The 26,659-nt window shown below is 35.2% G+C and overlaps 1 protein-coding gene across 30 annotated transcripts in view; it reads right to left on the bottom strand.

The window, feature by feature from the left end:
• Nucleotides 1–26,659, bottom strand: part of PTPRD (protein tyrosine phosphatase receptor type D) — a 1,159,674-nt gene that overhangs the window by 718,283 nt on the left and 414,732 nt on the right. The gene's annotated exons all lie outside the window — the stretch shown is intronic.

Here is a 26,659-nt window from a genome sequence, read left to right on the forward strand (position 1 = left end):
CCTCTTCTTTCATGCATCACAAAATTAAAAACAGGAAATATGTAGAAAAATTCACCAACTACAGGATTTTGAACAAGACTAATATTTTGTAATGAAAGTACTAAAGCAAATGTATTCTCACTATAAGGAAAGAAAAAACATGAAATACTTTAAAATTGAAGACTACCACAACAAAGGACTTGAACTAAGGTTAGACTGGGGTAAGGTAAAATATTTTCCTGTGAGAATCAAGTGACATTTTATGGAAGTTTTCTTCATTTGTATATCCATCTTATCAGTATATTGTGATAAGTATTTGTCCTGGTTCTGGCCAGGACAGAGTTAATTTTTGCAGTAGCTGGAAGGAGGTGTGGCCAGGACCCTAGAGTTATGGTATATCACCGCCTGTCACTGCTGCTGGTGGCAGAAAGTGACTCTCTTCTGAGGAGAAGGGGTTCCTTCTGATTGAGAAAACATGGTGGGGGAGAGCCGATCAGTATTTGTGTGTTGTTGTGGGCTTTCGAAGTAAACCATTTCTTTGTCTCATACCTTTTGCTATTAATATTGTTGCTGTTACTGTTCATTTTCTTATGTCATTGCTGTTTCCAGTAAAGTGTTCTTATCTCAACCCATGATCTTTGCCTTTTGTCTTTCCAATTGGAGCAGGAGGATGGAGTGAGCACAGCATGATTTTAACGGAACTACTAAATTGGAGAATACCATTCCTAAATCACAACAATATTATAGAAAATTCCATACGCAAAAGATACTCTTCACAATCCAGTTGGAACTTCTGTAGGAATATCTGAAAAATATTTGCTGCATAAGCCTCTTATGCATGCCCTTTATTTAATTGCAGTCGTACTTAACATTTCTTTTTATAGAACAAAATCACTGAACCAATGTAGCTGTCTTCCTCCCAAGCTAAATGGCATGCAATTTTCTTTATTTCCTTTCATAGAACAATTACCTTACACATAAAAATATGTTGTTTTTCCACAGGTTTCTGCTCAGACTACATGAAGCATGACACACTCTGCATGACACACATCCTGCACCTAAACTTCGGTCAACCCAGCTGTGGCTAATTCCAAGAACAAAAAGTGCTGCAGAAGCACTCAACAGGAACTGGCAGACTGTGGCTAATTTTGCTGTATGAAGCAATTGAAGTACTCTAATATACTTTTCTTCTATGAGTAGCTGCATTCAAGGAGGAATGGCAGTATCTGAAAAGATTTCAATAAAAGAGTCTACTTCTTCAGAAAATCAACCCCACAAATTCTTTGTTTTTTGAATGTCTGGCTGCTCTTTGGAGTGTAACGTCATATATCTGACATAAAAAATTATCTTGTTGGTGATTCACAAATGCAGATACTATCTTGAATATTAGCATTTATGGAAATAAATGGACTAATTACTAGTTCTTGTAACACATCTTTTCTTTTCAGCATTCCTATTAAGGACTTAGTTCAGCAACAGGCTTTCTGGTTTTAGGTCTCCTAAAACCAGTGCAAAATTGTCATGTGGCCCACAATTCAGTTTTGGTGAAAACTTACTCTGCCAGTTCAGATTTTCTATAAAAAGAACTGAAATAAATGCCTGTACTCAAATGAGCCACTTTAACTTTGTGTACTGCATAATGTGTCCTTCTGCAGATAATGTAAACTCTACATTCTTTGTTCTGGACATTCCTATCACTTGGTCTAACTGATTCTGTCAAAATGTGATTCTACCATTTGTTTCATATCATGTTTGTGATTGCACAGGTCACATACGAGGACTGCGGAAATCACAGTCTTGCACATCAAAACAAAATTAACAAAACAGTCTGGTGTGATTGAGATTTGCACTTCTTGTCTTTCCCCAGCCTTACTTTCCCCTTATACTTCCCACACAAGTCTTGGTAAGCATTTATCTTCTGATTTGTTTCCAAATATTTTTCTCCCTCCTTTTCTTTCTTATCTCAGAAATTCAAGTCATCGAGGCCACTTTATCCCTCTTCTTTCTAAGGGACTTGACCCTGTCTCAAAGAGCAGAGTAAAAGAAAAAAAGCAATATAGTGAACTGAACTTAATCTGAGAATTAGGTTGCATAAATCATTAGATGCATAAGAAAATCATAAAAATGTCTATGAGGTGTGTGGTTTTCACTCAGCACAATATTTGTAGTTTCAGAGGAGCTCTCTTATCTGATAGTTTCTCATACTAGTACACATCTCTAATACATCTTGTTGAGGAACGAGTAGCCATCAAGCTGTTTGAAAATTTGCTTGGGAAATAAGTATTGCAATTCATCAGCATGTTGCAGTAGTTAAAACTTCTGAGGAAGATATGCAAGTCCAAGGTTTTCTTCCTTCTTTATAGTCATTAGATAAAATCTCTGAAAAATATTTAGAGAAGAAACTGAAACTCTGACTTAAGCAAATGATACAATATAGAGATGGCTCTCTATTTGTTTTTATTCTGAACCCTAGGAATTTTGAATTGGTTGATTTATTTGTTTACTTTGGGGTCTTTTTGTGCAGAAACACTCTTTCCACAAAAGAATATTTCCACTTGACATTACAGCTATAACTGGAACCTGGAGATTCTCTTTTAACAGCAATTTGAAAACAAATGTCTTACATCACAGGTGACTGATCTAACAATTGGGACACTTTCTAAAAGGCTGACAATTATTTATTCTCTAATTGAAAAGTATTTAAAATATATTATTTTTCTTATTGCACTTGATGACTGTTTAAACAACAGAAACCTCGTTATTCTATTGTCATAAATTGTAAGTGTTTTTTTCTTGCTGAGTAATAAGATTTTGTAATGGTCTACCAAATGGTAAAACTTTAGAAAAAAAACACAGATTAAAAAATATATTGTAAACTTATCCCACAGAATATAGGTTAAGTTTTAAACTTAATAAGGTTTAAAGACTGTCTTTTCAAAACATAAGTTACATTCGTCAGTTTGCATGTAAGACAGTCCTAGATGAAGAAATAAATTAATAATGGGATTTGAAAATTTGAAATATAAAATTCTGAGATCAAAGGCCTCAAATGCTCAAAAGACTTTTTTATGAGTACTATCAGAGCGTGTACTATAAAAAGTTTTTTAGCTTCTAGTAAATGTGTTCCCAGGAGAGGGAATTTAAGATGGTAAAGGTGTTGACACACAGCTTATGGGTAACATACAAGGGTATTCAAGGGTAATAAAGACGTTGCAAAATTCTTTCACAGGCTTGAGTGGAAGTAAAGATAATCCAAAACAAAGCCCCCCATCAGGGACAGTCAGATGTAACCACAGATAAAATGTGGAAGGTAATCAAAGGAAGTGGTCCTTATTACATCTTAAAAATCTTTCAATGAAAATTTCTCTTCAGAAGTGTATCCTGAGTTATATTTCTGCAATAGCCTTACTTTCACCCACTTGGGTGGCAAATGTGTTATTTGGTCTAAGTGATACACTGGGGTTTTATATCTTTATTAACAATTGAAGCTTGGTTTATCCACATTCAAAAGATATCAAAGAGTTATTTCTCCTGCTATCAGCTCAACAAAAAATTTCCTTGACTGAGCTTTTAATTATCAACATAAAAGATTTTGACATCATGTGAGACACTGGATTATTGTATTAATTATTAGCTCAGACCAAATCAATTGTGTAGGAGGGGCAGGGGGGACGGACAGGTCGAATTTTATGGAGGTGAGGTAATGCCTTGTCCCACACACCAGCAGGGAGTATCCTGCAGCAGCTCTGGCACAGCTGTCAGTCAAAAGCAGCCTGGGAGCACACCTACAACCCTTCCCCTGGAACCTTTAAGCCAGCCTAGATTGGCTCACACAGTGGGAGCACTGGCCCTCATCGGGCCCCAGAGCGGCCGGGGGCTGGAAGGTCTGAGAGGAGCGGCCACAGGAGAGACAAAGCAATAGAAGCAACAACATGTACTCTCCATCTTTGCTTGAGCCCTATCATCTGGCCAGATGGAACAGGACTCTCTGGTGGTAGTTATTCACTTCTTCTTCTTCTTCTCTTAGTCTCCTCTCTTAATATCTTGGTTAACTCGGGGCTGAATGGGTTGAATTTTGCTAAGTTTTATGGGTTAGCATGTACTAAGTCAATACTTTGTGGAATGCTCTATTTTGGTTGTATGTTACCCTTTATACTTTTGCCAAGATCTCTTTTTTTTTTTTTTTTCAAAAGGTTACCAGTAAAGGTACCCTCTGAGAAAATGCGTGCACCTTTTCTCCTTTGTGCTCTCTCTTAAGGTGTTAAAAGAATCAAGGGCTCTTCTAATAATCCAGAGGGTGGATATTTTTGGAGCCCTGTGTATTTTTTAAGTAAAACTCTTTGGTGAGCTCATATCTCTGAGACTTGGGGTCTTAAACATCAGGACAATAACAAAACAGGTTAATAACTTAATCTGAATATTGAGGTTTTACATAATCTTTCTCTTTGCTATTTTTCTTTGAAAAACAGGTATGAATTCATACCTCAGCTTCTTCAACTTAAAACAGAAGCAACGTGTAGTGTTTATAAAAACACTATTCTGCTGTTATGGAAATCATTGTGAACCCAGAACTTAAGGATGATGGTGTCACAGAAACATCTTTTGCACACATATATTTGTTATCTGGAGAAGACATTGGCTGGAATGTTAGAAAGCGTAAAACAGGAATAAAAATTAGGCTCAGTGTCTCTTAAGGATGAATTCTTTTCCTAGCAATAGGAAAAACAAAATGAAGCATCAGTCATCCAAGTTTGCATTTTCTCCCTTCTGAAACTATTTCTAATTTTTATAACTAATGGTGTCACACAATACAAAGCAACATATTCTATGCAACATACCTTTTCTCCTCTGTGTAATTTAATGAATAAAAGGGGAAGATCAAGAATTTTTAAAATATGTGATGACAGGTATATTACTTACCCAGACCTATTTATAAATGCAGTATTTACTAAATATAATTTATACAGAAACAGAACTAACTTCTAATAGTCTTCAAAACAGTTATTTCCTTATTTTTACTGTTATATTTTTACTTTTTCTAGGATTACAGATAGTGATCCATAATTACTTATCAAATTGACTGATAAACACATGGGAGGAATGTAATATTCTTTTCTACCTGCTAAACTGGTATTGATTAATTTTGTTATTATCATAGACAATAATTATATTTTTTTACACATGAGATTACTATCCCACTTTTGGCATGATATAGCTCTCAGTACAAGGGCTATGTTGCCAATTTATTCAAACTATTATTTAATTTAAGATAAACCAATTAACTTAAATCCAAGAAAGCAGCCTAATCTGAGAATTAAAATTTGCTCACTTGAACAACAAATGTAGTATTGTATTTAATGCCTGACAACACATTTTTGTGAAGACAAATTTAACCACAATACCGTCAGCAAAAAAGATGGATGCTTCTCCTTCAGACAATTTGGTTAATATATAAAGGGGGACAAGTAGCTGCAGGGTAATCTCTAAGCTAGTCTGTTGACGTTATTGAGAAAAATATAGCTTCTTGAGTTGTTTTTGTTATATCAAAATCATGATACTCTTCTGTGTTGGCAAGGAAATATGAGGTAACAAGAATGCAGCGAACATGCTTTTCATCAGCTGAAAATCTTTAATTGTAATTGCAGCATGTAATGGTGTAAGTAGTTGTCTTAGTGACAGGATAGACTTGAATCTTTCCTCCTGTTTTGTAAAATGACTGTTTAGCTTCCAGAAATCTTTCTTTAGACTATGTGAGTGGCAGTGAAAAATTGAAGGATTTTTTTAAATCCTGAAGTGTCTAAAGTAAAGGAGGGACTTTACCTCACAGAATCTCTAGAAAAACCCCATGAAAACACAGTGAATTATGCAGAGATAATTGGTTACCAAAATATCTAAAAAATTTCGTGAGAAGCACTAATTTGAATCAAGACAAGCAACACAAAAAAGGACATGCACAGATAGCAGCAAAGAGGAGGTGTTTGGAAATAATTTTCTGATACTTAGGAGCAGTCAAGACTGATTAGTCTTGACTCTCATGAACAGGTGTTCACAATTACTATCAACACAGAAGATGTTAAAGGAGAGTATATTTTTTTTTTCATTTAAGGAGCAAGAAATCATTGACTCATTTTAAAATATACTTTTGCAGTGGGCACAGTAGCCTCAGCTCATTATAACCATTTTTCTTCCTTCTGAATCTAAATTTATTATTTAGTTGTGGATGTTGGTGTGTCTGGGAGAAAAGAAAATTATCCTGTATTCCACAATTCTCTATTTTATTGAAGAATAAGTAGTTCAAGTGGGGCACTCATCAGAAGTTCCACCTCCTCATTCTTCTGTAAATCCATGGTCCTCTTTCAGATGGCTTTTGGGAAGAACTGAAGAGAGGGGTGGGGGAGCAAACCATGACAGAGACTCTTGCAAAAGAAAATCTGTGTCTAATTTATTGTTACTGCTGCCTATTTAAGAAACCTCCTGAGAAATCATCTCTGAGAAGCATATATGAGCAGGTATTATACACATGCATGAAGTGATGGGCTTTGCAGCAGGTAGTACAGTGGCACATCAATAAATGGAGGTTATTAACAAAAAAATATCAAATGAACTTCTTCACAGAATTCCAAAAGCTTGAGGAAAAGGAGTCAAGCTCCTGTAGTTAATTTATTGAGCACTGTTTAACATATAAAACTATGCATTTTACAGCTGTAAAAAATGATTATGTAGAACATTTCCTTAATCTTAGTTTACTGTGTTGTTAAATCAAAGGCAGAATTTTAATTGTTTAATTAGAATTTGGCTAGTAGGTTTAGTGCTTTGTTAGCACAACTTTCCATTCAGTACTGAATATCTCTGGGATAATTTTCACTTTGTATTATAGGTTGTAGCAGAGCTAACAAAAAAAAAAATGGAAAATTATCCTTAAAGACAAACGAAGTGCGATTTTGAAGTTATGCTAAATTCAGAATGTAGCTTCTTCCTCTGGCCTTTTCTCTTTGTACGAGAAGAAAATCAGTGCCTGTTTCAACATATTTAGGTAGATTGTCACTGAAAGAACAGCCCTGGAAACAAAGCCTGTCTTCAGCAATTAAGAGTTTAATAGTCTTAGGAAATAATTTTTATTTATTTCAGAATTTCATATTTCACACATAGAAATGACTTATGCCACATTTCAATAATGTTCTATTATCTCCTAATCAGATTAGAAGTTTTAAAATAGATACTCCTAGTATAAATATTTTTTAAATAAATATTTTAAATTAGGACTTTTTCTTTTACATTTTAATAAATAAATTATGGTTGTGGATCATATGTTTTCTATTAAAAAAATAACTATTATCTTTCTGTGTATGCTGCTAGAAGGGTTCTTTCTCAATTGTGTGAAAAGTCATTAACATTAGCAGAAATATTTGTATATTACACAGAAATAATTTTCAAAGGTTTCCTTTCAAAGTTCTTTTTTCCCTTCTTGATAACATGGATTTAACTTTAAATATTTATTTTTAGCTGCTATTTTGGTTATTGAATATAATTAAGGATAATTACACTTTATTTCACTTTCTCTTTACTGTCATATTTTGAAACCCTTCTTCTCACTAGTTAAGTGCTAATTGTTTCATTATTTTATAAAGGTACATGGAAAAGGATTTATGTTTAAGTCTCTGCTAAATATTCTGTTTCACCACTCATTCTTGAAAATGTCAAAGTGACAAAAAAATTAATAGGTTTTAAAGAAGATTAGGCAATTTTTGTGTCAAAGGCTTTTGATGAAAAAAGGAAGTACCCTTGGATGATTATTATTCTAGTTTAAATATGCAAGCTGACTGTAAATCCCAGTTTCTAACAAATAGAAAAAAATTAGCGTTTTTTATGACAATTTTAGAAGATTTACATTTACATATCACTTTTAACATTTACATACCACATTTACAAAACTTGCTGTATAGGGAGATTCCTCTCAATCTTTTAAAAATCCAGGCCCTTAAGTTGCATAAAACTTAGCAGTTCTGCGAGTTGATTAATCTGTTTTGTAAAAAAATATTCAGACTGTCACTGTGTACCTCAGAATCTAAAAGCAAATACAAAATTCTGAATTTCCCATATTTCCCTGATTTCTCGCTATGATCCTTTTCTCATTTTTCTTCTTATTAAAAATTTTCTTTCTTTGGGCAGAAGATAAAATGATGCAAGGATATAACTGATATCAGCTAAAATTCTCTTGAATATATGCAGCATCTATTGCACTTCAGTAAATTCTGTAGAGGTTAACCTAATCGCTATATCTGGTTTCACACAAAACTGAGAGCTACAAAGTCACTTTTCTAAAATTCGTTTCAGAAATATCTAATCTCAATCAGTTACTAGTACTGTGCATATAAAGTGTTGCACATGTTTTCTACTACTTGTGAATTATGCTAAGAAAAAGTGGTCTGCTGACTGGTAGTTGACAAGGATAATGTTGGGAATGAGCAAATGGGAGGGTAAACTGAAAGGGTGAGCTAATAATTGTAACAACACTCTTGTATCACTTTAAAAATATCTCATTTTGGTAATCTCTCAATGTCTTCTTTCAAAATAAGTTAAAATCTTAGAAGAATTTATTCAGCAATGACCTGAAGATTAATCTATGAATATGAGTAAGAAACTTTGGACATAAATAGTTTATTATTATTATTTTTGTAACATTCTGATATTTGTCTTTCATCTAGTTTTCCACAAAGAAAATACTAGATACATTACACTGAAGCTCAGGCTTTTTTTTTTTTTTTTTTTTTTTCCAAGAAGGATATATTAACTTTGTGGCAAGATACAGTTACAACTCAGCTTTGAATATGCAGTTAACTATAGCTGCCTCTGTCCCTTTACTTCAGACTCAACTGAAATGGTAAGCTAACTTAAATGACTGCCTGCTACAATATGAAACTAGTTTTTGAGTATATTATTTCTTTATTGACTTACTTAAGAATCCCAGGTTTTCTCAGAATATATGGATTTAAGTGAGGTTGTAATGAAGTAAGTAATGAAGTTATATGGACATAGAAAAAATTAATTTCTCACTTGAAATTAAATTGTAAAGCAAAGCTAATTTAATAATTGAGGTGTACTGAAGAATATGTCTTGAATACGACTCCTTGCCAATCAGGACATTTAGGCAAGAAAAGAAATATTAGCAACTCTCAAAAAGATAAAACACCTCTTCTCTGAGAGTTTCCTTCTGATACAAAATATGTTTCCAGAAAAAAATGAAGTTTGTTGAATCAAATAACCTGTAGAATTGTCATAGGAAAATAATTCTGATTTAAATCATTTGGAGAAAAGCACTAGCTTAATTTTAACTTAAATCACAGAATAGCTTCAGTTGGAAGTCACTTTTAAAGATTATCTGGTCCAACCTTTCCCTGCAATGAGTAGGGATATATTCAAATAGGTCAGGTTGCTCAAAGCCCTGTCCAACCTGACCTTGAATTTTTCCAGGCATGGGGCATCTACCACCTCTCTGGAGAACTTGTTCCAGTGTTTTACTACCCTTACTGTGAAAAATTCCTTCCCTATATCTTGTCTGAATCTACCTTGTTATTTTAAAACCATGTCCTATTGCACAAGCCCTACTGAAAATTCTGTCCCCATCTTTCTTACAAACCCCTTAAAGTATTGAAAGGCTTCAATGAGGTCTCCCTGGGGCCTTCTACAGGATGAACAACACCAACTCTTCCTAACTTTTCTCATAGGAGAGGTTCTCATAGATCAGTTCTCTGATCACTTTTGTGGCTCTCTTCTGGACCCACTCCAAAGCTCCACATTATTGCTGTGCTGAGGAACTCAGAACTGGATGCAGTACTCCAGGTGGGGTCTCACAAGAGAGGATCAGAGGAGCAGAATCCCTTGACCTTGTGGCCATGCTTCTTTTGATGCAGCCCAGGACACAACTGGCTTTCTAGGTTGCAAGTGCACACTCATGTTCAGCTTTTCATCCATCAGTTATCCCCTGGTCTTTCTCTGCAAGGCTGCTTCCAATCCCTGCATCCCACAGCCTGTATTGATAATGGGGATTACATTGACACAGGCATAGCACTTTAATCTTGGTCTAGTTGAATGTCATGAGGTTCATGTGGGCCCACTGCTTTAGCTTGTTCAGATCCCTCACAATGGCATCCCATCCTTCAGATACTGCTCCTCTCAGGGTCATCTTCAAATCTACTCAGAGTTTCACATGATCTGAGTCTACGTGTTTGATGAAGATATTAAACAACACTGATCCCTGTATGTACTGCTAAGAGGCACCTGTGAGGGACTGAAAGAAATTCATTGGCTTGAAACAGCCCTCTGTGGCGGGGGAAGGGCAAATTCTGCCAAGGTAGGATGGTGCACTGCCCCATCCCCGCTCCATCCCTAGAGCCTTTAAATCCAGCCCAGAATGGCTATTAGCCATTGGCACCCCTGAAACCCCACACCACACCCCTTGGAGCCCTTAACCCAGCCCTGCATGGCTGGCAGACCAGAAGCCCCACCTCAGGGGCTTCTGCACTGGACTGGGGCTGGATGGGGGCTTCTGCTCTGGATTCAGATAAAACGAGCATCCTGTGACCACTGCATGGTCACAGCCCTGTCATTTCCTGGACTCCTGATAGCTGGATCTATGCTGGACATAAGGAGGTAGCTGGACCTATGCTAGACCTCTCTCTCTCTCTGTCTCTCTCTGTCTCTCTCCCCTCTCTCTCTCTCTCTCTCTCTCTCTCCCCCTCTCCCCCTCCCCCTCTCCTTCAAATTTCTTTTTTTTTTTTTTTTTGTATTTGTGGAATTTGATACGTCAATGATTGTATGCTTGTTTTAAACTTTTGCCAAAAGCTCCAAAATTTGCAGTACAACTGTTATTTTGACCCTTTAAAAAGTGCCATAGGGTTTTTTTCCTATGCACAGCCTCAAGGTATAAAAGCACTGAAGGACCTTCTAATAAGTCCCTTGGACGGGTCTTGGAGCCTTGTATATTTTTAATGTAAAGGCTCTTTAATGAGCTCATGATAAGAGTCTGGGGTGTTGCAACATCACTCATCGCTGATGATCGGGACATGATTAGATGTTGATGGCTATGTTCTGGATGTGACCATCCAACTAGTTCCTTGTCAACGCATCAAACCTATGTCTCTACAATTTAGATAGAAGGATGTTGTAGGGACTGTGCCAAAGGCTGTACAGAAGTCCAGATAGGTGGCACCCATAGCTCTTCCTTTGTCCCTGATGTCATCATTCCCTGATAGAAGGCCACTAGGTTGGTCAAGCAGGACTTGCCCTTGGTGAAGCCACATTGGCTATCTCAAATCAACTCCATGTCTTCTGTATACATTAGCATGGTTTCCAGGAGGATCTGTTCCATAATCTTCCCAGGCACAGAGGTGAGACTAACAGGTCAGCAGTTCCCAGGGCCCTGCTTTCTACACATTTTAAAAATGGCTTAATATTTTCCTTTTTCCAGTCACTGTGGACTCCACATGACTGCCACAACTTTTCAAATGTCATGGAAAGTGGTTTGGCAACTACATCAGCAGTTCTCTCAGAACTACATAACAGGAGAGGTGTGATGAGATTTGGGGGCCTGCCAAAAAGTGCCAACAGCTCATCTGGAGTGCTGCCTGTGTCCACTTACAAAAAAAACCCCAAACCCAAACCGAGGTAAACAAGTCCAGGTTGTATGGGGCTTTGAGCAAACTAGTCCAGTGGAAGAACCCAATCATCCAGTGGTGATTCTATGACTCTGGGACTTATTTTGTCAGGTCTTGAGGACTTATGTACATTCAAGCTCCTCAGCTGGTCATGAATCTGATCTTCTTATACAGTGGGAAGGATTTTGTTCTCCCACTTCCTGCCTTGAGGTTCATCCACTCAAGAAGTTGGGAAGAGAAATCAACAGTGAAGACTGAGGTAAAAAGTATGTCAGCCTTCTTCTCATTCATTATCCAGGCTGACATACCTGTAGAAGCCCATATTATTATTCTTTATATCCCTTGCCAAGTTCAGCTCAAGATATACCCTAGGATACATTTCACTCTCTGTGCATTTCCGTTCTACCTTTTAGTTTGATTAGCAGGTCTCAACTCAGCTATGCCAGTCTCCTGCATTCCTTCCCTTATTTCTTACACCTGCAGATTGAGAGCTCTTGAGCTCTATAGAAAGGATCATTAAGGATCTGCCAGCTCTGTTCTTGCTTCCCCATCCCTGAGGACAGTTTCCCAGGGCGTCCTCTTGAGCAGCTGTGAGTTTGCTTTCCTAAAATTCAGAGCCTTCACTTTACTTATTGTCTGGCCCATTTCCCATAGGATTGCAGGGTCCAGTAACACATCCCCTGTAGTAGGGCTGTCTGTTACATGGCCCAAGACATTTTCCTCCATGCATCCCAAGAGTCTTCTGGACTACCTACTGTTTGCTGTGCTACTTTTCCAGCAAGTGTTGGGGTGATTCAAGTCCCCTAGCATGACAAGAGCCTGTGAGCACAATGCCTCCTGCAGCTGGAGCAAGAATGCTTCATCAATAGACTCCCCTCTGATGAGCAATATATGTGATATGTCATTTTCATATCTTTTTGGGAAAAGAAATTCTAATTTTAAAAATGTCATATCAAAGTAATTTTGACAAATTCTACCTGAAAATACATATTAAATGTAACATTCCCTATCATAGAAACTTCTTTGATAGAATAGCTGAGATTGGTAGTCATGTGAGTCTCAATCCTGCTCAAGCAGAGTTAACTACAACAGGTTGCCCACAGCTATTCCCAATTGGATTTTTATTGTCTGCAGGGGAAGAGCCTCCACAATCTCTCTGAAAACATGTTTAATTGTCAAAGGACCAGTGACTCCTAAAAAAGGAGGGTGGAAAATCCCTTAAAGGTCAAAACCCCTCACTTGTAAATTTTTTTTGGTGAATTTTTTTATATAATATTATTGTTCTAATGGTCAGTAATTATCCTCCTGTCCTTGAACAAAAAGTAAATTAAAAGTCTTTTTCTTATTTAACTGGACTTGTTATAACTAAGTAATCAAGCATTCTTGACAAGGATAGTGTAGGCAAAGGAACCGTAGGTGTGCATTGGATTACTTTTTCTTATGCATATTATTGAAGTGAACAAAGACATTTCTGATGTAGATATTCTAACTTCCTTAGTTCTTCTCGTGGTCTTTAGAGGGCCATGCTCTGTTTGAATATGCAGGATTTAGACAAGAAATGCCAGTTATTTTTCTTCAGTTTGCCTTTGAGTGTTCTCTACATTTCTACACATGCACCAGCCAGCTCACCTCCACATACTACTTCGTATCTTATGTCACATCTGCCAGGTTTGTGAAGGTATCTTAGATATCCCAGGACATCCAAAGTCACACTAAATATTTATGATTGAGCAAATGAATGCACATATATTCCATATTATAATTAATTTATGATTCAAGCATAACTCTAAGCCCTATCTCAAGAGATATGGACAGTAATGACTTTTGAAAGTTCAAAGCAGCAGCTTCATAGATTTCTGTAGCGTTAGGCCTCCTTGGCAGGCCAGTGCAACCTGTTATCCTGTTGGTGGACTTGCAGAATACGAGATAACGAGCTGCAGGTCTCTTGCTAGAGAGAGGTGATGTTTAAAAAGATAAATAGCTGTTTTAATTTCAAACCCTGGTGTTATACATTTGGGAACTTCGAACTCTGAATACTATTAGTATGCAACAAGAAAAGTTTCATCAATATGAGACATAAAGCTTTCTTCTAATGTGCAAAGGAAAAAGTATGTGTACAGTGGCTGATTAATAGGCATACGGTTGGTCAGGTAATGGTAGGAGGCCGTTTGGGAAGATTACCTAACTATTGGAAAAGGTATGGCGAATACCTGGACCAAAGTACCTTCCTGCAACCTGGAATTCAGTGTTTGATTGGATCTATTCAGGATTTGCTTTAGGATTACAGGACTGATACCTGTATATTCTTTTTTCTAGCTTTAGGAATTTTCTGATTAAAATGGTGAATATCAGTATTTTCCTGATCAGCATATCCAATGGCAACTGTTTCTATGGGATGCTAATGTTTCCTCATACATCATGCTGGAAGGAAAGTTTGGTAACTCATCTCCAAATTCTGGGTTTGGGAAGGTTTCTGAAGACTAAAACTAGTAATGTGCATTAGTTATTCTGATCTGTCCTTTGGTGCTAAAAAGCTTCATAAATAACTTGTTTATAACCAGCAGGAGAATTCTATGTTTCCTCATGATTTGTGTAACAGCACTGTCAAAACCCAAACAAAATCTTTTTACTACCCCGGGTCTTACACTATCAATATTGAGGTCAGATTTGAAAACTACTTACTTCTACCAAAAATATATAGCAAATTGTGCATGATTTTTCATTTTCTTCATGCGAAAGAAAATAAGAAAACCAGAACACTTATTCAATTACTATCTCAACTACAATGAATTAAATTTTATGAGGAACTAATCTTGCACATCTGTCTTTGTTACACTTTATAATCACAGTTGAGATTTCATCATGCAATAGAATATTTTTGCATTTCCAAGCTCACAGTGAAGTAGGATGCTTATTATTGCTAATGATTATTCATTTTCTCCCATGTAAAATTACAAAAAGATAACATGGGTTAGGATAAAAGATTATATTTAAAGCTGTTTCGTATCTGACTGCAAGAAAGATTGATATCTACATCTAGATTCTATGCTGCTGCTAAATTTATGAAGAATACAATCATATAACTAGAGAACACTAACAATTCAGTCATTGAGCTGATGAAAACACCTTAAGCACCCACATAAAAGATGCTACCTATGTGTACTGTAATTTTCCTTATTGCAGTAGGTAATGGTGTAAATTATCTAAACAGGGGAAAAGACCAGCGTAAACTATTTATTTTATGAAGTCCTGATTAAGGAAAATGTGATTCTTCAGAAAAAAAACACATTCTTTCAGAAAATGACTCAAGTACTTTGCAAGACTCCAGTCTAGCTTGAATGACTTTTAAATTATTACAGAATCACTCATGTAACTTGTTGTATTGTTCACTTTTTGAAACTGAAACTAAGAGGTTTATTTTCTTCTGATTCATATATATAGTTTTAAACATAAATCAATAGAAAAATATACCTTTAGATGTAATGAAACATTAAACAAATTTTATGTAGTGTGTGGAGTGCAGAATGGAATCTTTACAACAGATTCTGGAATATGATATTTTTCACCAGATTCTCTTTCTTATATTTAAGCTTTCATCAAAGGGAAATTACTTGCTTCCGTAGCAGCTGTAAAATTAATTCTGAAGGTCTTGTATTTTCCTTGGCTGTCTTGCTCAACTTAAGTTCCACTTTGTTTTCCCTCAACCTTGATCATTCAGAAGGCAACTAGTTATAGGCTGGTCTTAAAAACACAGTTCTTATAAAATTATTATGCTTTTCTGCTCTGCTTTCTAATTCTATATTTTAAAAATAAGGATTTTAAAGTACTTCTATTTGTTTAGCGTAAAGATGGTCTGTCTTAAAGAAATAACCCCTCTCTATTTTATCTTCCCTCAAAGCACAGTAAACTATATTTTTTTCTTTACAAAATATCTTAAGTGCATAAGATCATGCAGATACATGTATATAAATCAACATGGAGTTGCACATAGCTGTTGTTAGCACTGTGCTCTAACTACAGAAACATGCACAGAATTATCTCTGTCTTGTAGATTTCAAAGCCAAACATGAAGAGTTGTTTTAGTGCCACACGTCTTTGAAAATGTTCTAAGAATGACTGTTTTAAAAAGCCAAAATCATTTAAAGTACTCTTGTACTACATCCAAGAGTTGTATAAAGAGCAAAATAAATGTATCTCCTTAAAAAAAGAGCATACTTTTGTGTACCATGTACCTATATTATAACTTTCATTCCAAGGAGAGATAAATTAGAAGGATTAGAAAAGATAATGCTCATGTATTTCATTTCATAGTTAGCATTTAATCCAGATGTAATCAACCACCAGGTGTACCACTTTCTCAGTGTGTTATAATTTTGTGATAAAAAGTAATGGCAATTCTAGTATAAAATCTTCCTCTGTCCCTTAAGTGAGGGTTTTTTTCAGTTAAAGTAGTAACTTAATAAAGAACACAACTCTAGAAGCTATTCTTTCTGCTAGTATATGTCTCATTATTTTAGTCTCATTAAGACAGAAATTTGACGCAGTGAGAAATATATTTTCTTTTTTTTCAGTATCCTGTGTATTGATGGCTTCTCAATTCTAGTGTTTCAGTGACCTTTCTATCATAAAAATATTGTCAGAGAGATGCAGTAGTCATAGGTCATCTTAGATTCATCATTTTGCAATGAAATTCAGCAATGTTAACTACTTTCAATAGAGCTGATGGATCAAATAGGACAAAAGTCTTTAACTACATATTTCACATATTTACAAAATATCCTTATCTTCAATGTTCTTAAATGGTTTATTTTAAATTTTTATCATTGTTTATAATCTTTTCTAACATGAACAGTAAGAAAAAGGTTGGAAGTGTTTAATCTAGTAAGCACAGGAACAGCTCTCCAAAGTCTTCCTTATTAAAGACATAGAGAAAGATGTGTTATTTCAGAAGATCAATGATCAGAATGTTCGGAGATGTTAGAATTAATAATGCCAATGACATACAGAACTGAAAAGGGAATGGGAAAAGATATGTTTTGCTGTGTGATGTTAGCATTCTACCCTATTCAGAGACCAGAGAGCTCTAATTGTAATATCTTCAGTCTTTAAAAGAAGTTCTGTGTTATTATCTGCATCATTATCTCAGTCAAGTATTTTAAGAAAAATGGGAGTACACTGTTTAAGAGGAGAGAAAGGGTCATCACACAAATCAACAGAAATTGATGTCCAGGGTTATTATTTTTAATTATTAATTAATAAACAATTAATATATTGATTTTGATTTTGGAAATTTTCCATCTTTGCATCTGCATGTGCTCTGACAGTCTTTTTCTTCCAACAAAAACACTACATTACTCGTTTTCCAACTTTTTTTACATATTACCTTTATAGTATTTCTCAATGCAAGGCTTGGAGTTGCTACTTCTAAGAATGAAAATATTTCCACAAATATTGTTTAGAATTAGATTTTGGTGTTCAAACACAATAATAATTTTTTCTAAATGTAAATTTTGAATGCAGTAACTTTTTTTTGCCTTTTGCATATCTTTCTCAGTTATAAGTATATATACCTAGTATAGACACTTTATTTTCCAGCTTCTGAAATTGAGGGTATATTTGAGAAATTAATTTACCAAGTCTGTTTTTTTTTTCATTAGTGAAAAGCAAACATGTCAGATTCTACTTAGAAATAAGGTATAAACCACTTTTAAATGCAATGTTAAATACAATGCACATCAGAGACTATGAAGGGTAGGTAAATATTAAATATGCTACAGCATAGCAAGGGAAATGAATCAAAAATATAAACCTTGTATCTGAATTAATCTAAGTAAACAAGACTGTGGCAGTATATCTAAGCAAATTCTGAGTCCATCCCCTTTTTTTTCTTGTCTCTGTATCTTGTTCAAAATAGACAACTGGACAGTAGGAGCAGTCAGGGTGTCTTACCCATGGTGACAGCTCAGAATGAGAACTCTACTCCTTTCACTATCTCCTTGAATTTATTGCTGCCTTTACTATCAACATCTCCTGCCATCTGCACAAGAAAATTGCCTACCCTCTGGGACAATGAGAGAATTTTGACTTCACAGGAGTACAGCACTGAGCACAACCAATCCATGTTACTCAGCAGGAATCTCTGACTAAAGCTTCATATTTCAAGCTTTTAAGAAGATTTACTCACTTATGTCTGTACTTTGAAATCTGGTATTTATTTTTGTCTTGGTCCTGATTTCATTCAGACCTAAGGTTTAATGGTAGTTATAATTTGTTGTTTCATAGTTTATCACTGGACACCTATTTCTACATGGTTGTCAATCAATCTTGATACTATTTGCACAAAACTGGAACTCAATGCATATTTGCATAATTAATAAGAAAAGTCAAAGTGGACTTTCCTTCTTGGTATTTACCATACATTGGTAGAACTGTGCTATTTCAGTGAAGGAGTTATACATGCAAGGTGCTGCAACTCCTGTGGGTCTCAGTGTACATTTTGGGAGAAAATTACCTGCTGTAGGAGGATGCTTTTCATTGTTTTCAAATAAAAGAAGTTTGTAACATGCATCTAAACTCTCTGTAAACTATGTCATTGAACACTTTAACCAAAATTTGGGCAATTTTTTGAGGAGACAGCTGGACAGTAAAACACAAAAATGTATTCATAAGGCACAATCAGGTCACTGGATTACTCATGAATAGTTATAGGTAAAACAGAACCTCCTTTTCAAAAACTTCTTCAGTTCATGCCATAAGGTGATTAAAAATAAGAAAAGAAACAATTTTTAAACTTTGTTTTGTCAGTATCCTAATTAATACAATTATTTAGATGTTTATAACTGCTAGAACAGTTTTAAAATTATATTTAATTGACTAATTAGGCTTTCTAGATTTCTTCTACTTCCCTGACCTTTTCCTAAAATTTTTATATGTAGCTAGGCAGAAATATAGGTTACAATATTTTAAGTTATCTTATTAATTTTATCAAATACTACTACTTTTCTGGAAATTTCCAAGTAGAACCTTAAAGGAAGGAAGCAGTTCCAATTCTTCTGCCTTCATTTAATTACTTGGGAACTGGGGGAAACCTAGCTGGTATGTAAATATTTAGCACTTGGGAGATAATATAAATTATTACTGACAGTTTATTTATTAATAGATATTTTATATATAAATGTAGTTTTACTGTATTACTGACAGTTTATTCTTTAATAGATATTTTGTATATATATGTAGTTTTACTTACAGTATTCATTATTAGTAAAAAACCCCATATTTTAGAGTTTTCTTTTCCTTTTTCTCTTTCTTTTTCTTTCTTTTCTTTTTCTTTTCAGAAGAAACTACAGCTAGCAGCTGCAATACAGTATGTATCAATAATGACAGTGATGGGTCCACACACTTTCCACTGAGAAGTGACTTACAACTGTTACAGAGCAGCAGGATGAAAGTAGCAAAGACGTAACTTATCTCTGCCTCAGCTTCTCCTCAAAGATACACAGCAGTGGAGGTTAAATGTGTAAACACACAGTTGTCCATAGTGTTAAATGCAATATGTGCATTGGAGTGAAGACTAGAGGCCCTGTCCTGGTTCCAGCCAGGACAGGGGTAATTTTTTAGCTGGAAGGGAGTGTGGCTGAGGCCCAGAGGTTGTTCTATACCACCTCATTGCCAGGAGTGGGGGAAAGGGACTCTCCTCCAGGGAGAAGATGTGGTGAGGTGAGCCATGTGGTATTGTTTGTTGTCATGAGCTCTTAGGTGAGCGTTTTTGCATGTGGATCACTCTCTTATACATTTTGTTATTAATATTGCTGTGGTTACTGATCATTTTCATATCTCGTTGTTTCCAGTAAAATATTCTTATCCCACCCCTTGATCTCTACCTTTTGTGTCTTCAATTGAAGGGGGAAGATAGGGAATGGCATGTGCTTTTTTTTTTAGTGGGAGTACTACGCTGAAGAATACCATTCCTAAACCGTGTCAGGCCACTACCCATGTTCCAAGATATTGCTTTGCTAAGAAAATATAATTTTTACCTCTCTCTTTTCCACTGTCTCTTCATTGTTGTAAATTGCAAATATTGTGAATTTTGTTCTGTCACCTATAAATATAATTTTTCCATAATTACCTGAAAGAAAATTATAATTTTGTGCCCCAGAACTCATTGAGTCACATACATTTCATCAGTTTTCCTGAAAATATAAGCAAGTAAGTTCTAATTAATTTACTTTATTACAGTATAGCAACATAGTTCGAAAGTACTGAAAAACACTAATTTGTTTACAAACTGACGCTTCTACCAGCATAACATCTACTAAAGCAGAAAGGAATAGTCATCTAAACAGTCAATAAAACAAAAGAGATGAGATGACTAATGTAGATGCTGACGTCTCTATAATACAGTGCAGAGAATCAAAAAGTCACAAAGTCTCTTCTGAAATGCAATATGTTAACTTCAAGGTTAGCCCTTGAACCTGAGGTTACTGCTTTTGTGACAGTCAATACACATTTCTTTTTTAATCCAAACAATTAAAAATCTACTCAATCTTTGGAAAGATTTAAACCTAGGAAAATCTAGTGGGAAATAGACAACAGATTCTCATCTCATCTACAAACAGGGATTTTTTTTTTATATTCTATAAGAAATTTCTTAGTTGTACGAGCATGAATAATCTTTCATCAAAATTACTTTTCTAGTTAAATTTTAGAAAGACCATATTTGTTGACAAACAGATCAGGTCATAATATGTATTCTACATGGAGATTTTTTTTTCCATCTCTTCTTTTCTTTCATAAGCATCACTAAACACGTGGTCCAGAGTTTTCAGTGGTGTTAAGTGGTAAAAGCCATGGAATCTCAGAAGCTCCAATATGGCATTTTATTTATTATCATTCAAAATCCCTTAAGTGCATGGTCATCACGATAAATTCAGGATCAGTAAGAAGATTTTTACAGAATTTCGACAAGTCTCTAGAAATTAATAGTATTTTCTCCTCTAAGAGCAATCTGTTTGTTTTCATGTATTTGCGTAAAGAATATTAATTAGTAAATGATTTTAAACTACTCAATGTAAAATAATTTTGAATAATAAAACTGTATTAGTTTTAAGAGCTTAATACCACAAGCTAGATTTATATTCCTGCATATAAATTATAGCTCTCGGTAGTGTCTTGTTTATAAGTTCAAGGACAATACAATATTAAGCAATATTTAGAAGAAGTTGCAGACCTCCAGGAGAGCTGTTCTTAATTTCCCTGAGTCTTTGTTACTTATAACATCAGCCTCTTAAAGTGAGCGATTTTGATGTATCTACACTTTTACTTGAGGCATTTTACTGAATCTCCTGGAGCTGTAATTCCAGGTATAGTGTGCAGTGTGTTTCAGAATCTAACAGCCCTTTTGTTCCTTAGATAAAGTAACTTAAAGTGTTACAATTTAAAACCTTTCAAACTTTTAAGCTCTTCTTGTTTTGGTTAGAAATTAACCCTTGATCATAGCAATGCAACTTATTTTAATGGAGCTGAGTACTGAAAAACGGAATTAAAATGTTGTTTTGTTTTAATCTGTACTGTATTACATATGAGAGCTTCTCTCACTGTGCTTTTTTGTATAGAGTTGGAACATCTTAATCTATTTGCAATTCATTATTTTAATAATCCTTTAAATAACAGTTGCAAAAATCAGTTTGGAAATGAGTCAGCTTTCATCAAGACAATTAAACGCAATGGTTCCAACAGCTATTTGAGATTTATTTCCTTGGTTTCAGAAGGTCTAGTACTGCCATGACTATTTGTTGACTAGGAGCTTATGAGTTGAGTTATAATAAAACTACTAATCTTCAAGTTGAAAGAACATATCCTTACAAATCAGAAATACTGCTTTTTCTCTACAAAACAAGACCAAGCTTCCAACTTTTATGATCAAGGACCAGACCTCTTTTTCTGTTCTGAAAGAAAAATTGATTCCTGTGTCAAGCCATTTATACATTACAGGAAAACATAGTCTGTAAGTAAATTGTATTCATTGCTATGGGAGTTACAAATTGTGACACTACATAATTCTTATTGAATAATGATTGTAATAATTTAAATTTTTTTTTAAAATCATGGTGTGACCTGACCATGAGGAAGTAGGGGATATTTGCAGGAATAATTTCTCCTTGTACATTTGGAAATCTTCAAAGCCCAGCTGCCTTTTCGAGCCTCAGTCAAAAACTGCTTGTAATTTCAAAATGGTGTCTTGAAATCTGAACTTGGCTTCTAGTCAATCATCAGATGAATCTGAATTGTGCAGGCTGACCAAATGTCATATGTCACCTGTATATATAAACATAGGTACATACTTAGAAATATAAAAATATATATGGAAGTATTATGCATCTGTGTGTACATGAAGTCCTAACACCATATAATTTTTAATGCTGAGCTACTGCAAAAGCTGTTGACCTGTATTGGAACTGTGCAGTTCCACAGAAGGTAGACAAAGACAATGACTAATATAAGTTGGCATGTTTAAGCAAAGTAAGCTAAAAACATAACAATTGAGGCCATGCATACTTTTATGGAGAGAGAAAAGGAGATATCCATGACACTGGATTAACTTTTTCACACCATACAAAAATAATACCTGAAATGCAAGATTAGCCACTATTTCCTCTACAGTTGTAACAATATTTTTAATTTTTATGTTCTAATTGATACAATTAGAAGGCTTGATTTTTTAAATTCATTAAAATTATTTTCTTTTGTTACTATGGTGTTTTTTTAACCACCATATGCAGTGAGAATGAGAAGATGGGGAAAAAAATAAGTGAAAATTCCTGTTTAGCTGCTATGCTGAATAAAGAGAGTAAAAAAGAGAAAAACTATTTAAGAAGTGTAGAGATCATTTGACTAAGGGAAGCATGTCATCTTTTACCAAAAGAGAATCAGATCTGATTATTTTACTACTCTATGTTTTCTTTGATTTCACAAGCTAGCCAGTGCTTTGCAAACTTCAAAATGGTACTTACATTCTCTTTTGCAATAAAACACACAATAATGTTAAGATTTTGATTTTCAACTGATGATAAGTAGAATGCTTGAAAAAAAAAGAAAGCTCTTTTCACAGATAACTATCGCGTAATTATGCAAGGGCTAGTAAAAGTTGATTAAGTGGTCTAACACATTTCATGCATCATTAAAATGTGTAAATCATGCATAAACAAGGCAGTTTGAATTGTCATTACTTTCACTGTCATGTATCTAATAAAATACACTGATTTCAGTGTTAATTTTAATAGACAGTGTTTCCCTTCATTAGATGTATTTGTGCTCAAGAAACTTGCAATGTCAGTCAAAAGTTACTGAATACTATATAAACAATGACCAAGCTGGCAGGTAGAATCACCTACCCCCTGTCCCAAGTTACTTAAACCTCACCAAAAGTAGTACTTTAGGGCCATCTTATTTGACTCTGAAGTTTTAATCCAGTAGAAGGTAGAACCCAAATAAAAAGGGACTCATGTCCACAGAAAGCAAGAAAAGCTTTTACAATTTACCAGCAAGAACAATTAGTAATTATCAAATATATAATAATCTGTCAAAAGTGTTAAAAATCTATTCTATATCTAAATTCAGGCAGAGAAAAGATTAAAAATGGTCAGATGAATTCTAAACAATATTTTGATAAGGTCAGTAATAATCTGCTGTATGGTTTTTCTCATTGATTATCTGAGCTTCCACATAGCATATCTGATGGCACCATATTTTTCATAGCTACAAAGTAGAAGAGGTAAACAACTCAGTTGCTCAAATTATTCATACCATGATGGATAAACTGAAACAGGGAGGGTTTTTTCTTTTTTTATTTTCTCTGCTCACTCTATTTCACAATGTTTAAACTTGTAGATGTCTCTAGACTGCAATCAAAATAAAAATAAACTGAAAAGTGCCTACTAGTTGAAATTGCAAGAGGGCAAGAATTCCAGTAGCAAAAATTTGGCTACCCAGGAAATAAAGAGATTCTCTTTTTGATAGTTTTTTAATACCTTTATATGAGAGATCACCTTACAAGGTAGTGAGAGTTTGCTTTTCCCTTTCCTGACACCTTTGAATGAAAATAAACCGATCATTTCTGTTATCCTTTGGTGAAAGAAAATAACCTTAACAACAGGAAGCTACATGTCCAGTTTAACAGTTAACATAACAGTAAATAACTAAGGTGATCACAAGAGGGTTGGTTTTTTTCAGTTGCTGAAATAGTTGCTGCACAATAGTTAGCTGCTAGAGGGAAGCCATCTGGAGGGTGTTAGCTGTACTATAAGGCACAGAGATAGTGAAACAAGATTTATACTTTGCATGTAGAGGTTGTTCTTATTCACACTTATTTGCTATTAGCATTCTGCACCTTAGCGAAAACGTCACCTTGAACTTTCTTCCTGATGATTACCCATTTTCTCTCCTTGACAATTGACAGGCTTGACAGACTCATTAAACTGCTGAATTTGTAATTTGCAGAAGACCTTCATCAATAGCATCTGTATAACAGCAAAGAACTGCTGTAATGTGAACCAAGAATGCATTTTAATATAACTCGTATCTAAAGCCAACTGCTGGCACAGAAACTGAGTTTTTTTCACCAGTCAGAGAAAAAAAATAATGTAACAAAACACAAGGTTTTACTGGTCTGTTATTCCTATCATTTTTAAAACCTTTAGCTGCATATAACTAATAGGTTTATTATTAATTTCTGCTTTTTAAAAGAAGATAATAAGACATTCATCCTTACCACAAAATCAGGGAATTACAGAATAGGTAAGGTTGGAAGGGACCACAATGGTGGTCCAACCTTCCTGCCAAGTAGGGTCATCCCAGAGCACATTGTATAGGATTGTGTCCAGATGTTTCTCGAATATCGCTGGTTCAGGGAAACTCCACAAACTCTCTGGGCAATCTGTTGCACTGCACAGTCACCCACACAGTAAAGAAGTTCTTCCTCATGTTCAGGTAGACCTTCCTGTGCATTAGTTTCTGCCTTTTGTCTCATGTCCTGTTGCTTGGCACCATTGAGAAGAGCCTGACTCCATTCTCTTGACACCCTTCCTTCATAAACTTGGACAATGATCAGGTCCCTTCTCAGTCATCCCTTCTCAATCATCTCTTCTCGAGGCTGAACAGACCCAGCTCTCTCAGCCTTTCCTTTTAAGAGAGATGCTCCAGTCCTTACTCATCTTTGTTGCCCCTCCATGGGACCTGCTCCAGGAATTCCATGTCTCTCTTGTCCTGAGCACTCCAAATGTGGCCTCACCAGGGCTGAGTAGAGGGGTGGGACCAACTCCCTCAACCTGCTGTCAGTGCTCTTCGTAATGCACTCAGCATGCCATTGGCTTCCTTGGCTGCAAAGGCATATTGCTGGCTCATGGACAGCTTGTTTTCCATTCTTATCCCAAAGGCTGGCCTCTGGCCTCCTTATTTGTATAAACTTTGTTATTAACGTTATATGTACATAGTTTCAATAAAGAGTTCAAATTAAAACTCACACATCATTCTATCTGATTCCTTTTTCAGTGTTCTTACTATCTTCTTATATAGGTTGCAGGCAGAAAAAAATGTGTTCTGCTTTAAAAATACTGTAATTTCAGCAACTCTGGAAAATCCACATTGTGAATTTTTTCAAAGGCATTTTCTTCACTGATGCAGCAATGCTGTGAGGGTTCAGAATTTGAGGGATAGAGCACTCATAGTCCAAAAAGAAAACAAACCATACTGATGGATTAGCTGCTTCTTGTTTTAATTTCTCTAATATACTATTTAAATACTGTGTAGTATACCTTTTAATATTCTGATGGTTCTAGGATTTTTCCTTTCCAAAAGGAAAGCATGGCTAAACATGAGGTCCGGTCTTAACATATTGACATGATCAGTGTAAATTGGCATACAACTGCATCTTTTCCAGCAAAAAAGAGAGTACCACTAGTCTAAGCACATTGGAAATTGCATGTGATTGACATGCAGGTGCTGTTTCTGAAACTTATCCACCAGACAACACAGAAAATACCTGGGCATGAAAAAGCAAAACAACTGTGAAAGAAAGAAAGAAAACTATTAAAAGGAAAGTCAAGGTAATTTCCTACAACCAAGTTTCAGACACAGCTTTATTCACAATCACAAAAACTTTTTTCTTCATGGTATGTTTGCTAGCCAACCTTATACATTCACATACATGCTTGAAACACATGAAAAGTAGCAGAAATAACTACTGAAACCCAACAGATACAGATAAGTAAAAATATCTTTCAGGACCCCCAAGTGACTCTCTTTATGCATAATTTTGATTTGCTTTTTTAAGGTACACTCTAACTAATTTGAGGTCACAACTTCTTTTTCATGCTAAAGTTGTAGGGTGGAGAACTTGAACGTAGCCTTGACCAGAGGGCCATGTCCATGTCTGTTTAGTGACAGAAGGGATGCAATTATGAAATATCAAACAAATGTTGGAGTTCAAAAAGGAAACAGGGCATAAAGGGGCACAAAGATTATCATTTTAAAGCATTAATATTAATATTCATATCCATAAGGACATGCTGCCCATGAATACAAGTCAAGCCTGATCTGCAAGTTACAGATGGAGTACTCCAGGTTTTTAGTAATTTCCTTTGATTATAATGACATATGTTAGTAAGGGCAGAGGTGGTCAACTTTAATGCTGCTGAATCCAAACTATAAACACTTGAAATGACAGAAAGTGTCGCTGCTTTTCAGGTTAATGGGAACATAATAGACCTCAGTAAACCATTTTCCTCTCCTTCCCGTCAGTAAAGGCCAAGATCACTAATGCAGCACACGAATCATGTTAGCAGGAGCTTGACTTAAACAAGGTTGGACAGACTAAAGTTGTCTCTGTTGTCCCAATGAACAACTAGAATACTTATGGCTTTTAATTGTTGAAAGATTACTTTTTTTTTCTGAAATGCTTAACTTGCTCTATAGGCAAATCTACAGGTCATTAAATTGTTGAAATATGATCTATTTTGGTAGCTCTAAAATGC

Source organism: Pseudopipra pipra, chromosome Z (genome assembly GCF_036250125.1).
Source record: "Pseudopipra pipra isolate bDixPip1 chromosome Z, bDixPip1.hap1, whole genome shotgun sequence".
In the NCBI taxonomy this organism is placed as follows: domain Eukaryota; kingdom Metazoa; phylum Chordata; class Aves; order Passeriformes; family Pipridae; genus Pseudopipra; species Pseudopipra pipra.